The 17,953-nt window shown below is 31.3% G+C and overlaps 1 protein-coding gene across 5 annotated transcripts in view; it reads left to right on the forward strand.

The window, feature by feature from the left end:
* The window catches only part of LOC102677126 (zwei Ig domain protein zig-8-like), a 261,742-nt gene that overhangs the window by 115,784 nt on the left and 128,005 nt on the right, over nt 1–17,953 (forward strand). Inside the window, exon 1 of one of the 5 annotated variants that reach the window (XM_031513460.1) lies at nt 16,150–16,527. The exons of the other annotated variants lie outside the window; for them this stretch is intronic. The gene's annotated coding sequence lies outside the window, so the exon portion shown is untranslated. Of the gene's footprint in view, nt 1–16,149; nt 16,528–17,953 lie in introns of those variants that run through there. 5 annotated transcript variants of the gene reach the window in all.

Here is a 17,953-nt window from a genome sequence, read left to right on the forward strand (position 1 = left end):
GTGTCGCGGCTCATGAACATTATAGAATTCAATGGAAACTATTTTAGGAGCTTTCGTTTCTTTCTCTCTTTCTCATATTAAGTGAAAAATGGCTGTACCCTGTGTGACGCGTTTTTATTAATCTCGGTATTCACTTTCTATTTGATTTTCATTGGTTTTGTGACGTGTTTTTCGTGAATTTATTCGGCATTGCAATTAAGAATACGCGAAAAAGTCAGAAATATCGTCAAATACAATAAAATGAATTCGTTTAAATCGTGACCAGTACTTTTTGCACACACGAAAAGACGAAGTTATCTTTTCACGCGAATTTACTTTGCATTCTCTCCCTTCATATTCCTCCCATCCTATCTTCCATCGAAAATTTTCTTTCAGTTAAAAAATTAGGAAAGAAAAAAAGAAATCATTCCATTTATTTCCATCTATTCCATCTTCAATTTTTACTTTCCATAACGTTCATCTCCTATCAATATATCCCATCCTTCATTTTCAATCCATCTGAAACAGGTTAAATCTTTATTTTCTTTTCAAAAGATCGCACAAACCATCATCGTATTCCATCGTTTCTCGTCATTCGTATAATATTATAAAAACATTTCTTATACTCACAAAAAGAAATAATAATAAATTCTATTTAAAAAATGCAAAATATTTATATCTTTATATATAATAATTCGATAATGATCTCATATTTTACTTATTCAAAAGCGAGGAAAAATAATACCATGTAAAATTTTCAAGTCGGAGCACGAAGATCTAATTTCGCGACATTTTCACGAGTTCAACAAAGTCGAAGCACGTACCACGCTGTTCCACGCGAATTTAAAAAAATATTCTCGTTTATAACATCCCCAACAAAAATTCATAGCTGCGCGAAACACATTAATTCGAAGGTTACATAATATGGCGGAATCTACCGAAGCGCCGACTAGCGGCGGAGCCAAGAATTATACAGGATTCAAAGGCAGCCGGAATTCTAGTCACGAGATTATTAATTAGACAGCTCGAGGTGGCGAATTTTCCTATTCTAATGACCTAATTCTTCCCTCGTGGAAGCCCTGGGAACGTATTCTAATTTTTTAGGTGAGAATGGCGTTAAACGTGTTACCGCGCGCCTGAGGCTCTCAAGGGAAATGATTAATCCTTGCAACCTTCTGTCAGCAGAGCCGGAAACGGACACAAAGAATCCGCCCACCCAACAGATCTTTCGAGCACTTACTCATCCATTCTGAATTCCTTTTGGCTCTTTGATCCATCCATCCGAAAATCACTTCCTCCAGTGCAACTCTTCCATCCAAAATGGTTCTACATTACTTTTCTTATTCGATCTCGTTCGATTCCTCGCGAGTACATAGTTTTGATTATATTCTTTTTTTCTTCCTTTTCTTTTTTTTCTCTTTCTTTAAAATCATAGTCAAGGAAATTTACAGGAAATTTACAGGAAACATAGTAGATGTTAGATAAGAGACCCTCGTATCTTCGATTTTTTATACGATACCTCGTTCTAGAGGAAATTATTTTAATCTCTTCCAGTCTTATTTATCGTAATCATCCTCACAAATTTAAAAAAAAGAGGGATAGGGATACGAGAATATTTTGGATGTATAATAATTTTTATTTGGTTCCAATCATGAAGGAAAATTATGATAATTATAATAGTTTTTTTAGTTAGAGCATAATATACTATATTCACAAATGTGAATTAAAATTAAAAAACTTTTTATTCAAATGAATGTATCGAGAAATAAGAATAATCTGACGTCAATAACGAAACGAAACACCCTCTCAAACAAATCGACATCAGCAAATTTGTGTTTCATTGTCAGCTCGATTAATAGAAGATGCAATTACTGAAACAATTCGATCAACATCCGTGAACTTATAAAATAATCAAAGTACTTACATTGATCAAGTTACAACATAAATGCTCAAGCGTTACCTTTGTGTTAGATCGTCAAGTAATTGTATCTAAATTCCACGACACCAACGACGAAGTCTCTATAGATAAATAAACGTGACCGAGGAAAGACGAGAGACTGCTCTCAGGTGGGAACTAGGCTCACCTAGCGTGAATGTAAAATACGTCGAGGGGAAACAATGGATAGATTAACCCGAGACGTAGGTATGGGTGAACGAGACTACTGAAGCTAAACACGGCTAGCTACTTTGAATGAAATTTGTTACAGTTGTTTTCGAGGAATGGAGAAACGTGTGAAGATGGAAAACGTGTAAGATAACAGTACGAAAGGATTTACTTGATATAATATTTAAAGCTATAAGCTATGTGTTTAGGTAGAGTTTGAATTGAGTTGTTAGCCATAATGATAATTTTTGGATGCATTGTTTTGTATAGAACAGGTATTAATTTTTGTCTTTTGTTTTCGTTATTTTTAGTGGAAATAAATGTTAATTGAAGAAGGATCAAATCAAATATAAAAGTTTTCAATTTACAAACGAGCTTTAAATGCCTATGATCTCACTATATTTCTTAAACGTTTGCATCAAATTTTATCCTCCTTCGAAAGATTGCCTTTGTGAATTTTAAATTATAAAAATCTTAGACCAAATCTCGTGCTCGAATTGAAGGATTATGTCTTTATGAATTCTAAATTCTCCATCTAAATCCTTGAAATCCGGATTATGCTAATGATGAGAATATCTAAAACGTATCATGATTAACAGATAGACTTTGTTTATTAATTAATGCATAAAAAATGTAACATATTATGCAAAATTGTGTCTCTATATACTTCATATGATGATATTGATGATATTGATATTGACATAACACAATTCTTCCTAATTAATATTTTTCCAATCTTTAAAATTTATGAAATTATAGTTTTACAATAAATTTGATATCTTAAATTGGTATCTTAATTTAGATCTCCATTTCATAATGTATATTCCCCTGAATTTAAAATTATGTTCGAAGGAAATACGTAGCTTTGCAAACCGAGTTTTACAACCTTTTAAAATCCTGGTAAATGAAGTTTCATGGCCAATAGGTTTCATGTTTCTAGAATAATCCTAGCTCGTGCAGCATCGCGTTGTATGATTCCTGGATTATGTTGATCGAAGTTATGCGTCTGTGGTTGTCATATTAGCCGATATCATACGTCGACGTGGACGTGTTCGTGTGTTCTTCCTTCGTGTAATGTGATTCGGTAACACATACCAGGCAGAAGCTCTATCTCACGCAAGATTTGATGCCATGACCTCTCATGATATCTCAGAGAGTTGGAATTCTCTTCCTGCCTAGTCCTTTTTGGCGTAGAATCAGATATGCCGTAACTCTATTGTATTGCGTTCTAGTTGCCAGTATTATTTCGTCCGCATCTTGAGCTTCAAGATGTCGAGTTTCTATTTGCTGTCATAATATAGTGCATACCTTGCTACTTTGGTTAAACGGGTGGCTCAGACGTGGATGCAACGATTTTCAAAATTTCTACTTCGATACTTTTCCAATTCGATTGTTCCAAATATTTCGTTTTTTAATTGTTATTATTACAAAAAAAAATTGTGTGGATAAAGTTAATTGTAAGAATATAAAATATTAAAATTCGTAATTTTTTCTTTCACAATTTTATATTTTTCCAAATTTTCATTGCTATTGATACAGTAATAGCATTATTAGTTTTTATTAATTATAATATAGTTTTATAATAGTTTTTATTATTAATAGTAAAAAAAATGCTGGTGTAAGAGCATTATAGTATACAGAAATCAATTTGTAAAAAGAAAAATCAACGAAGTGCAGGTAGATAGTTAAACATATCCACTCAAGATGCATGTATATAGAAATGCAAAGAGGTTTATCGAAAATTCAAGTTTATGACGATGTCTACTGTATTTTTAGCTCGATGCAGTTGAGCTCATGTAGTCTGACCTTAATCGGGTTTCGTTTCGTTTCATTAGTTTAAAAGCATGGTTACTTTGTTGGGCTAATTTTTTATGCGGTATCAGAATTGATTTTTTCGCTTTACAATATAAATTTTGCACGTTTAAAAAAATGTTACAACAATGTATTTAATTACACGTATTTATTGTATTTGCTTATCGTTTTTCCTCTTCTCAACCTTCTTCTTTATCTTTCTCTATCTCGTTTACAGACATTTTATGCAATAATTTTCTCTTTTTACTAATGTTCTGCCCTGCTGGATATCACAGTGGCAAAATGTTTTAACTTTAAACAGATTACAAATGGACTGGTAGTGAAAATTTTCCGTTATTTTTATTTCCGAAACTAAGAGAACATTGTATTTCAATAAAACGCACGTCCTTTGAAAACTGTTATTGTAGATTGAATTTTATCAATATAAACAGGCTGATGGATAAATTTTCTGTTTATATTTTTATTCCAATATTTTATTCATCTTTCTTTTATTATAAAATTCAAAAAAAAGAATTATTATTTATTCAATAATTAAATTATATTTATTCATATAATAATTTGGAAATTTAGAAAAAGATTCTCATTCATTGAAAAATGCATCCATTATACAATTCTTTGACTGTAAATGTTCAATCTTAATTTTCATAGAAACAATAGTTCATTCACATTCAAAATCGAAAATTAGTTCAAAAGGAAAAGATTTATTCGAATAAAAAAAATTACATTCCTTTATTTTTCTCACTCTCGAGGAATCATCCCTTATTTAGTTGCATCACGAATAACGAGGCATCTTATATATATATAATCGTAATTAATGAAACAGGAAGTCGAAGGAACGATATCGCTATTTGGATGAAGAGAGGTGGCAAAAATGCAATTACCAGATCATATTCCTTTTTGTACTTTTGTGCAAGTAGCACGGAAGCCAATCGCTGGTGCTTGATTTCGAGCCGGTTGAGATCCGTGGAATGTGCTGACTAGGATATAATTAGGCGTAGTCATAATCGTTAAGAGGGACGATGTCATCTGGAAGGGTCGAAATTGGAATTCCTGCCCCGGGCTTCTTCGTTGCTCGATTCGTGATGGTATTTCAATAAACCGTCGTACGATGGCCATCGATTTCACGCTATCGACCACCATTGCGGGACCTTTGCCATCCTTTGCCTTGGCCCAAGACCATCGTGTTCGTCATGTCCCCGCGTAGATTTGGGGAGTAAGAGGGTGTTAAAAAGGAAAGTAAAAGGATCGAAGGGGGACATAAACCATCGTTCCATGATGCACGATTGAATCGAAGGATTGTAAAGGTTTTCATTTGGAAAATAGTTTTTATTATAAATAAATTTGGAATGTGGAATGTGGATTATTCAATAATTGGTTTTTCAACTTTGTTTTCTAGACAACGAATTAAGAGATATATTTTTAACTTGATGATTAATCGATAATATAAATACTTTAAAATAATAATATACGAATATAATTACAATAAATTTCGAATTTTAATTGAATCACTATTATTCCTCGTTCAAATTCCATTGTGTTATTTCTGAATTTTTTAAGTTAGTGAGATATTTAATGGCACAACAAAAGAAACCGTCATATTATATAAATAATTCTGAAACTTTTTTAAATTCAACTCGTAGTAAAGTAAAATATACGATTCATAAGTAAAAACACGATTCACTTTATGATAAATAATTTGAATTGAAATAAATTAATATTTTTATTTGAAAAGGTTTTTCTACGATACTGAAGTCAAAGAAAAAGAGGAACAAAATTCAAAAGATTTTTATCAAAGATATGTTGTGGTTTTATATAAACAATAATATCATTATTTTCATGTTTTTTCCTCCATCAAATTATGATTTGAGCACGAAACCTTCAATAGTAACCTCCAACAAATTGCAGAATTATATAAATTCAACCATGTTAATTAATAACACGCGAATACCATACGACAATACTAGCTTAATTTAATAAGACAATCGCAGATTTCTTCGAGGAAACGAGTTTCCAATCGAAACTTTAATTGCTTGCTCCTCCATTTCACCGAAATTAGCATATCGTGGAAAATATTGGATACACCGTGTAAGGAAGGAAGGACGCCACACGACGAGAAGAAATTGCCACGTGGCAAAAACTTGCTCGATTCCCTATCTTCAATTAACCGTCGAGATATCGGGGTCGCCGTTTATATCGATTGCGATATTAATTGCCGTCTGCGAAGTTTAGTTTTATGACGACGCGATTGGAAAAGAGGGATCCTAATTCGTGCACGAGTCCGGATATAGTCGAAATTAAATCTAGGTTAAGTTCCGTTCATTTATCAACGAAATGTAAGAAATTACATTTCTCGCATATTTCTCCAATTGAATTTATCTCTGGATCGTTAGGCAACGTAATGCAGGAGCCAGATTAAACGAAGATGAGAATCGAAATATATTTAATTTCTTTACAATCATAAAATAATAAGTGGTGTTACTAAGACGAATAGTAATTACGTTTTATGTAAAATAATTAAATATGTGACGATATGGAAATATATTTTTATTATTATTGAAATATCAAGAAAATAAAATCGTTTTTCTAAATATGTATTTTTACAATGATACAAGATGGAACAAAACATACGTCAGAAAACAAATTCCTTCAATCATGAATAAATCAATTACATTATATATTATCAAATAATCATTATTCCAACTTTGCAAATTCCAAATCATTACATTAATCATTACATTATAGCGTTTATAAACAAATATAAGCCACATTGATTCATGCCAATCAGAAATACTTTTTTTCTCGTTATTTTCTTCGCACAACTTCTTAAATAAATTAATTAAAAGGAACACGAAAGGAATAACGCGATAATTAAATAATGCAGATCTTCTTTAAGACACGTGGCGCCATCTAGACACGAGATCCCCGTGCTCAAAGTGTTAATTCATTCCCACGATTCGATTTCCACGTTTCTGCCGCGTGTTTCGCCCCGTCCCATTATTCAAAATACATACATTCATGAGGATATTTCAATTTGACATCCTCCGAATTATCGAACTTCCATTACGCTTCCCACATTTCGTCTCCCGCGCGAATCTCCCGTTTCACGAGACGAGGAGGATCCATCTTGTAAATTCGAGCGTCATCGTTGGCATGGAAAATTCCTGTGAAAAGAACTGTGGAAAGAGATAGATGGACGGAAGAAAGATAAAGAGCAGAGGAGAGATGGGGAGGAGATGAAAAGAATGATCCTGGAGTGAATCGAACGAGGTCGAAGGTGGAGGTCCAAGATCTCTCGAACCTATCGCGCGGTTATATCGAACCTCTTCTTCTCTCTGTGCACCATAAAACACAGGATGCGTGGGCTCCTCGTATGCATAGCGACAAAGAGGAGTGCTCCACCACCAGTGCTCTTACCTGAGGACGTTATCGAGCTATAAAATCGGCATCCGGACCGTCAGCTCTTAGATAGTCTGTTTGTGATCGAACCTCGCCTTCGATATTACCTGGATATTGTCATGTGGCGCACCTCGTGCAATAAAATTCTTAATACCCACCCTATACTAGGAGGGGAGGGGATGGCTCGTTATCCGTAGTTACAAGACCAGGAAAATTTCCCCCTTTATGCTCGTGGCTTTTATGCCATTTCAAATTTTTTAGAATTTAAATCTTGGGAGAGAACAGGGAATAAAAATGAATGAGTGATGGTAATGTGCGTGTATATGAAGATCGTGTGGAAGAATATTTAGAGTTTATGAGAGATTTTTATGATACTTAGCGCAATTGAGAAGATTGTAGTAAATATTGTTTGCTTGTTTGTTTAAGTCGTGTTTAAAATTTTTCTTTCTGGGTGATATTTCACTATTTGTTTTTATTTAGAAAATTCAATATTCGTTACGATCAAATGGTAATATAGATACTTAAAATTTTTATATCAGTTTATAAATTGAAACTATATATTAATATTTGTATATAATTATTTAGAAGAATAATAGAATTTGTTATTTAAAAATTCGTGCTAGTTGTATAAAAATTCCAATACGAATTGTTGAAATACCTTGAATTTTATAAATTATAAAACTCGCTTATTCAAAAATTTCACAAACCAGTAGCACGAAAACTTATAGGAATTCTCTTTGTATCGAAAATAATAATAAAAAAATTCAATTCGATCCAATAAAATGTCTGAGTCATCTTTAATATTCGTTAAAACGTAACTCCATTTCGGTAACTACTGAGATATAAATTTTAACCATTGTTCCATAGCCAAGAGACGATCTTTCATAAAACCTATGTATCCGTGTATTAGACCAATATTTATAGATGTATCGTCGAACTATAAATATGCAAACTGAAAAATACAGAATACTTTCTCTCTCTCTCTCTCTCTTTCTCTCTCTCGACTGGACCAAATACACGATTGAAACCTGTAACCTTTGTACTTTCGACGAGAATGGAATCGAATACGGAGATTTGGATATCACGGGCAACCACTTCAAACGACATCACATTCGATGACAGAACCAATGCAATTTGTTTTCAAGAGTTTGTAGAGTTCTAACTTTATATGGATTTGCACAGTCTTCCAGAAGTTTATTGTATTTTTAGAAAAGGGATGCTGTTTAAATATTTGGATTTGAATGTGTTTCCATTATCTTTTCTATTATCTTCGAATATCTAATAATTTATCAATTATGATATTTTTCACCATATTTCCACCATATTTCGTGTGAAATTTCTTATTTATTAAGTTTGTAAGTTAAAACTGAATAATAAAATAAATCGTGAAACTTAAATCATTAAGTGAAATGAATTAAATTAAAAAAAAGTAATCCGATTTTTTCTTATTCGATATTTATCATCACACATAAAGTTTCTTCAATTCAATTTTTTCGAGCGTAATAATGATGAAATAATCTGAACATATAATAAACACAATGCTCTTGCAAACATTTTATCATTGTATCCTTTCATCCGGGATTATATAACAGGTAGTAACATTTATATCGTGCGACTTGGAGCAATTCATTCTGATTTTTATAATTTGTGTCCTTTAATCCTCTGTTAACCTCTTTCCGTAAATGTTTGTCCGGGGTTAAAACCATTAGCCACGTTGTCCAATCTATATTGCGTGCAATTTGCAGAATCGCGTCCGTGTCGGTCAGAATTCATGGCATACTTAACAGTGGTATCGAACACGAGAAATTTTTATACGAGAGATTAAACATAATCTGTAGCTGCAAAAAATTTATTACATTCAATTTATGTAATTGAAAAAATTCAACTCGTACTGCACGGTAAAATTCCGTTAAATTCCTCACGCTAATAATTTTTTATTTCCAAGTCATTTAAAAATATTTTATTATATTCCTTTTTTTTTGTATAATATTTTAGCATTTCAAGTAATATTTGGAATTTCGAAACTTTGAACTGAAAAAAAAATATTACGAATTTTATTAATCGTCGATAATTGGTTAATTAAGAATAGTGGCGATTTATTTGAATTAGCGAGATCTCTCGATTGAAAACGTGAATTAAATTGGTTAATGCAGCAATGAATAACGATTAAATAATAATTAATAATAAATAATGTATCACATTAGCAAGATCATCGAACGATACACGAAACGAATATTCCATTTGACTTTTTTCTCTTTCCAACTTCTAATTTATCATCAATAGATATTTAAAATAAACTTCGTAATAAAACCAGTATTCAATATTATATTCTTAAATAATCTACGCGATAATAATATAAAACACAAATATCTCACAAACACAAACCATTTCATTTAATCCCTTGAAAAAGTATCAAAGGTATTCTTGAGACGAAGTAAAGAATATTTCGATAGAGTTTAAGTCGTAAGCAGAAATTATGATCGGAAAAGCAGATCGTGATCAGATGTAAAGGCACGTTTCCGTTGTTACGTAACTTGACCAACGAAAAGGGCAAGCTGTGTACAGCATTACGTTTTAACGGTGCACGTTACACTGGTTGTAAAAAGTAGACACTTTGAAAGCATAGCAAAAGTCAACTTGCGCATGGCAAGTCTTTTGCTCGGTTATATATTCTGAAGTGTAATCGTTACAACTAAAACTTATTTTTACCAAGCTTGAAACAAACGTTAAATAAACTTTAAGGTTTAAAAAATAATCTGTTTACTTTGCTTTGATACTTTTTGATGTATAATCATGTGTAACTATTAATGGAAATTACTAAGGAAATACGTGGAGAAAGAGATATTAAAAGATAACAAAATTTTTAGATTTAATGAAGATTATAAAATTATTCCTCTTCTAATGGAATAATTTAATTTTTACTTTGATCATTGTAGATTTTCTTTAAGAATTATTTTATCCTTTAAGTTTTTTGGTAATTTATTTAAACATTAAACATCTAAATTAAAATCAAAGTATATTTCAGTGTTATAACAAAAAAATTTAATCAACATTATAATTTAAACTTTTCTTATTCCTAACACGTATCTGCTAATCTTCTCTGTCCAATTTATCATTTCACATATTATCACACGTCATCGTCCACTTTGTCTCAATGTTTCACACGCGAAACAAACCATTAACCATACCATGCTTCAAAATGGATTTTCCAAACCATCGATCGCGATGCATGCTCTCATAATATCAACCATAGATGCTTCGAGATAAATAGCGATACTCACGGTTAAGAGACACCGTTGCTTGCCATTTTTATAGCTGATTTTTTTTTTCTCCTTTCCCTCAGCAATTTTATCTCTTCCCCTTTCTCCGTCTTCTCTGATACTTTTTCTCCTGTATCGTGATCGGTATCTGGTACGCTCGAACGCTTTTCGATCGAGTTTCATCGCGATATCCGCAGAGCGCTTGTATCCGCAGCCACGATCACGTTGCTCGTGAAGATGGCTTCAATTTCTCGGTGTTGCTTCCCGTGTGATCGTCACGGGATGAAGGTACGCTCGTAAAAAATAAGGAATGCCCAAAACTGGACACTTTTACGTTCGGGTGGAAATACCTGCTCCTATATGACGTCGTGCACTGGCGCCACCTGGCTAACCGAATGTAAACTATGTTACTATATAGGGAGATAGTTTCGGGTGACTTGACTTCAGTGTGGAATCATAGTTTGTTGGACGGAGTTGGACATTCTTCGAAGTGTTTCGGATAATTATACTTGAGTCTGAAATGAAAATATAATACAAACTTATATAATAATAATAATAATAATAACAATAATATTATTATTATTTTCATTTTCTTTAATTGATTTAATTAATATTAATATATTACATAAAGTTTTAAAGTTCTTCTTTCAAGATATCTTTAGAAAAGGAATTGAAAAGGAGAGATGATATATCTTTCTTCCAATATATTCTTTTGAATTTTTGTTTAGCAAAGTTTTAGAATTAAAATTTTATAATAAATATTTGACATTTTATTAATTTCGTAACACTTTATTCATGTTAATGAAAACTATTTAAACTTGAAATTATGAAACAAATATTTGATCCAATAAGGATGAAATTCAATAAAAAAAATATATATTTTCACACGATAACATTAAAAAGTTTCATGGACAAACACTTAGACAACTATAATCGTTCTTGCTGAAATTGTACTTTCCCAAGATGGTTTGCAAAACTTCTAGTACTTTAATATTATCTTTACTTCCGTTCCTTCCTTCGAAATTTACAAAGAGAGAATAATATTTCTCATCCACTTGCAAGAGTAATAAATAAAAAAGAAGATAACTTCTAATCTAACTTCTAACAAATTTATTTCTTTTTATAATCTTTTCTTTTTTAAATTTTTACCAACTTTTAACTTCTTAAAAAAAGATAATCATAATCTTACTTAATCCAACTTAACAAAATCCCTATAAATTTTATTATTATAATCTTCTTTTTTAAAATGTGAAATTTTATTTAAATTCTTCTATGACCAAAAAATAGCAAGCCGATAGTTTTTCAATCTTACAACATTGTTTCGCGTTTCTGTTACAACGTTGTTTCGTGAACAAAAGGAGCATGGACTGATGAAAATTTTCGAGTCAACGATCTTTTCATCAAAGCTCTTCGGTTCCCTTTTATATCTTTTATTCTTATATTTTTATTTCTGCACCATTTGTCCTCTTGGATGGAAGAGAGAGGGAGAGAGAGAGAGAGAGAGAGAAAGGTAATTAAAATATCGAGAAAACTCTACTCTCTTTATTTTAACATTACATTGATACCTTGAATGTGACTTCGTTTGCCATTGTGCTCTTTTGCGCTCAATTAACCAGGTCGCGTAAAACGCGTTATTTCGCGTTACGAAAATCAACGTGTCTCTTAAATGAGGAAGGGATACGACGAGAAGGTATAAAATTTAAAAGGGAATTAAACGAATCTACCCTTCTCATTCGCTGGCAAATTGCATCTTAACTTCTTTTTAAATGCTAACTGGAAACGATGATGCAGGATTTAACATGTTAGATTTTATTTCATCGCTATTGATCAAATATATAAATGGAAGTATTTTGATGAATTAAGTGTGGTGAATCGAAATTCTCTCTGGTACATGTAATTATTAAAGTAATTCGAAGATAATAATATTGTAGAAAAATTTTGAAAGTACAAGTTTTATATTCTTAAACATATTTTTCCATTCAAAATATGAACATATCGAATAAAATAATGAATTATTTTATTTTATTAAAATGATATAATAAAATACATATATTCTATTCGTATTAATTTTGAAAAATCAATTTTGTGGTTACCACGCATCACATTTATATATATATTTGTTAAAATTCATATTTAATCGAAAAAAAAAAAATTTAATTATTCGTGTCCAACAAATACATTCAAATAAATACAATAAGTAGTAAATTAATGAGAAATTGACACGCAATTAGCGAGAATATCTGTGATTGATAATTGCACCTCTGTACGTTTTATGATAAAGTAAAATGGAAACATTTTTATAGCCGACCTAATTCAGACGAGAAAACGAAAAAAACTGAGCATCGACGAAAAAGGGAACAGTTTTCTCGCAACGTAAGACAGTGAGATGTCGAGTGTGCCAGAGGCTGTTGAAAGGCGATGGATAACTATAAAAGAGACAGAGAGAGGGCTGGTGAAAATTAGCGCCAGCATTAATAAAGCTGAAAGCTTCTTTAAAACAAGCCCTTCACGAGTGAAGGGATCTTCGAGTTCGTGTAAGCTATTATATTCTTTTATACACGACTGTGTTTCGTACTTTTCTCTTCCATTTCGATAAAAATTAATCTATTATACTCCTCTGAATCAAAAATTGAGAGAAATCTGAATTCTATGGATCAATGAAAATTTATTTAAGAAGTTTAGTGAGATTTTCTAGATTTTCATCCTTTTGATGGAGATAAAAATTCAGGACTTTAGTAAAAAATACAAATACGTTGTTTGAATTGCAGTTAAAATTTAGTAACACTTATTATTTATTATCTAGTTTATGTATCACTGAATATGAATATTATTCAATGATACATTTCTTATAAATTTCTTATTTTATTAAATATGCTTCTTTTTAATGTTATCAAAATGTGATATATACTTACGATTCTATTTCAAAGTTGAAAAATAGAATAATAAAAAACTTTTTAATATTTAATTGTTATGCACAGAATAATCTTGAAAGTTGGATAGTTATTTTACCAGACATTGTTGGTATGAAATAGATTAAAACTAGGATGGATAAGCATAAGAATTTAAATGGCAGAAAATGAAGTGAAAAAGAAGATTAATAATTAAAGAAAATTAAAGAACTAGCAAGAAATTGACTCTATAACAACATTTTCGATGAATAATTTCATTTAAAAGAAACTTTCTTCAACATTTACAAAATACCCTCGGTATTGCATAACAATTGAAAAACTTCCAGCACAAAGTTCGACGTTTCCGTGAATTTTTCACTACCAAGGGATCTTTAAATCTTCTAAGCTACTTGCCCTTCCCGAGTTCAAACACCAAGAAAGATAAGTCCCTCTCGAAGCTCCCTCGTTGCAGTCCCCACTTGGCTGGCCCCTTAAAACCCTCTGCAACGCTTACATCTATTCTTCGCGGTCTCTCCTCTGCGCCAGCTCCTCTTTTCCTCAACAATCTTTACCCCTCCCTCTTTATCGAGATGAAAGCTCTTAATCTTGAAATACATCACGGAATATCGTCTAGATTGAGATTCAGGGATCCATCCGCGTGTTTACGCGTTGGAAAAATCGAGAATTTTTGTTTCGTTTCGTAGGAAAAATGTCGAAAGAAAAGAAATTTTATTCCTTGGTTCGTCACGCCAAGGGGGAAAAAAGAATGGGGCCGAACAGGGGAAATAAGATCACTTGAGAACGAGTCATTTGTGTCTTTGGATTTATGTGCTTCCTTTGAACGCCTCACGGCTCACAGACTTTGTAACTTCGACCCGGATCCCAACGTTTATTTTCTAGTTTTCCTTCCCTAGTTCTTTTCCCTCCCTTGTTTTACACTCGAATTATTCTTGTGTAGTTGAGAAGCAATAAGAAGATGGTTATCTATCAAGATGATCAGTTGGATATATAAATTGAAAATTGTGTGGAAAAATGAATTTTTGTTGTATTATTATTTTAATTTTATCACGCGTAAGTAAGTACTTTTTATTCTTGTTTTAAAAAAAATTAACTTATAAAAATTGTAATTGCATTTAAGAGATCCATTTATTTCAATCAGTCTCATTTCATTTTTTAAATCTCTCTAGAATTATCAATTATTTTATCTTTTTCCACATTATATTTTCTTATATCACATTTCATTTCATTCTTCCTAATATTGTTTGAAATAATCTTTTAATTATTTCTCAAATATTATATTGTAATAATCTGAATGATCGATTTTCGATTTCTTTCTTCCCTTTATTTTTATTCATTTGCTAAAACAAGAACAATATTCGAATACAAAATTTTCAGAATAATGGGAAAAACAAATAAAACGTATAATAACTCTCTTATAAAAAAATGAATCTTCATACTCGAAAATTTCATCTGTTTTTAGGATTTAGAATCAAATATACAATACAAAGTTTCATTGGATTCAATCACGATATTCATAAATCAAAACTTTTTTTCAATGATATTAAGCCAGAATAATCCATTTAAGAGACGATTTAACGAACGAAGGAGAAAGTTAGAAATGGATTGCATCGTTTGGATAAGTTTACGGCACCCCTGTGGACGCGAAACCAATATCCTATTCACATGGTCAAATTAGTTGCGCCAATGATAGGGGGTTAACTATCAGATTGAAACAGGTGCCGGGAGTTTATCCGAATCAAATTTCGATTGTGACAACAAGTGTAATTGGTCCATTTGCGGGGAAAATCTGATAAATGTCGCGTTTCCCTGGACACGAGGGAAGGGATGGATATTAATACTATAATAGCAAATATTCATCATATTTACAAATCAAAAATTTATGATATCAACGTGACATAATAAAACTTTCATTATCATAATTGACCGTTCACCACGCTTTATCCTTTCGTTGTTGAAAGGATTAGAAAAAACGCTTGGATATCTGTTTCTTCGTTAAAATATCAACGATTTAATGTGGAATTAGAAGAAAATAGGATATTAAAAAATTCGTCTCACTTCGTCTAAATTGCTTATAATTTGAAGAATAAGTTTTAATCGATATTTTTTCACACACAACATACGCGAAGTTAATTAAACTTTTCGAGGTTAATTTTTATAAGAATAGTGAAATTACCATCATTTTTCTGAGATAAGAATCTAATTAGAAACGAGTACACTTAAGATTGATATACTCTAACAAAATGTTGCAAGCTATTTCCCTCTATATCATTACAGTTAAATATATAATATAAGCTTAATCGATCTTCCTACGTTCTTTTTATATCCGCTTGCAAAAAAGAGGCCAAAATCAGGCTGTACAACAATTCTTATGCGACACAAATTTTTAACGCGCAATTTACGAGTTATTTGAAACGAACATATTTCATTCTCGCGTATAATAATAAAGTAATAAATAAATATAGATACAACGAATACGAAAATAATTCTACGAAAGAAAATATTTCGATCGAAGTGGGACGAATAAAGTAAATAACACGGATGCGAGAATTCGATCGGATAACGCGCAAAAACTTTCCACGATAACACTCTCCACAGATGATTCTCCAAGCAGCGACGGTTCTACACAATACAAAAACGAGGAGCTATAAACAAAGAGTGTATGAAATGCCGGGACAAGGTCCTTATTATTCTCAGTCATTGCCGAGCTATGGCGTCGTCGACATTAGCCTCGTCTACACGGTTCGTATTCTATCGCGTATTCTGTCGTGTACTTTTTGTAAAAAATAAAAAATCGTGTTCCCTTGATCGCGTGTGACGTTAAAGAATAGAGAATAGATTTCTCAGAAGCATGTTCGTCGATCGAGAAAATAATACCGTTTAATATTTTTGTCGATAGGGAAATATTGACGACGTTCCCCATCCCCGGGTGTTTTTACGGTCGAGCTTTTTTAAGAAGCGTCGCTGTTTATGCTTCTTAATCTCGAAGAAGAGGGGGTACAATTTGTCCATGCAAATTTTCATTACGTGGGAAGCCGAGGGCGTTCTCTTCACAGCGTGAAGAAATTAGGTTTGTGCCTGTCTGTTGTCGTTTCTTGAGATAATGCCAATATCACTTGAATCGAATTATGGAAGGGCTTCCATCTAACGAATGGAAGATAAAATATTTGCCATTGTTACGTTCGTATTATATTGTTATGCTGTTGAATGATGTAATTGAAATTGTAGGAAGATGTACTTTTTATCAAATTGTTAGCTGATAAATTTTAAAGTTAGTTTATTAGTTTCAGAGTTAAGATATTCAAAATCGTGTCCTTACATATCGTAATTTTAAATGTGCGTAATAGTGTTGATACGCTGTTTATAAATTGAAATTTTACAGCTAATTAATTATTGTTATTTCAGGTAATTATATAATAAATTAAGATCGTTACAGGTTTATTTGATATAATAATTTTAACAAGTAAAAAATTATTAATATAATATTCACAAAAATATATTTCGTAGTAAAGTTTCGACTTCAAAATCATAGGACATCAGGAATACACGGTACGATCGTAAAATAGCTACACAACTATTATAAGTTTGCACGTGTGTAGAGTGTATGCTCAAGAGTGGTTAGTACGTGGTGAATGGAAGCTTAAAACGACTGTTTTAAGTGGAATGGGTACATGTACAATGTAGCTTATGATAAAGTTTAAAATGCTGCAATGAAGGAAACAATTTTTGAAAAATATACAAAAATATACAATTTCAAAGGATGCAATAATCGTGGAAGAAAACGAAAAAGAATGGTATTAGAAAAGTATATAAGTAGAACAGAAAACAATTTAATCGATTAATACAAAATTATTTTATAAAAATTCACATATTTCCTTTCCTTACAATTATAATTACAATCCGTATCGTATTGAAATTTATATAACAATATATTATAAAATATCGTTGAATTAGTAATAAAATAATAATAAAATTATAATAAAATAATAATTTCGAAAATCGTTTAGTAAAAAATATCTCGAAATTCCGCGAATAACATTTTCTTTTTTTCTCAAAACATTATTTTCAAATAAATAGAAATTTTCCCCAAAATACAATTTATAAGTAACGTTTCAAATTTATTGCATTAGATTTTCGCTATTATATTATAATAGTTAAAAACGAACGATAAAATTTTTACAAAAAAAAGAAAATTATACTTTAGTATTCTAAAAATCGAATGAAATAAAAATATTTTCTTTGAAAAATTGTTCCCTGCTTGCTTTAAAAATTGGACGAAATTAAAAATATTTACTTTTCGGTGAAAAAAATTTTCTTTACTAATCTAAAACTTGTTGGATACAATATCGGAACTCCTCGTTTTTTCTGCCAATACAGATAACTGAGCTCGACGAAATTGCTAGCGTTCATAAATACAGACTAGTCTACAGGAAACTAGTCTAGGAATAGTGAAATGTACCAACCAACGTATTATATATATGTATATATATATATAT

The sequence above is a fragment of the Apis dorsata genome, unplaced genomic scaffold, assembly GCF_000469605.1.
Source record: "Apis dorsata unplaced genomic scaffold, Apis dorsata 1.3 scaffold_648, whole genome shotgun sequence".
NCBI lineage: Eukaryota > Metazoa > Arthropoda > Insecta > Hymenoptera > Apidae > Apis > Apis dorsata.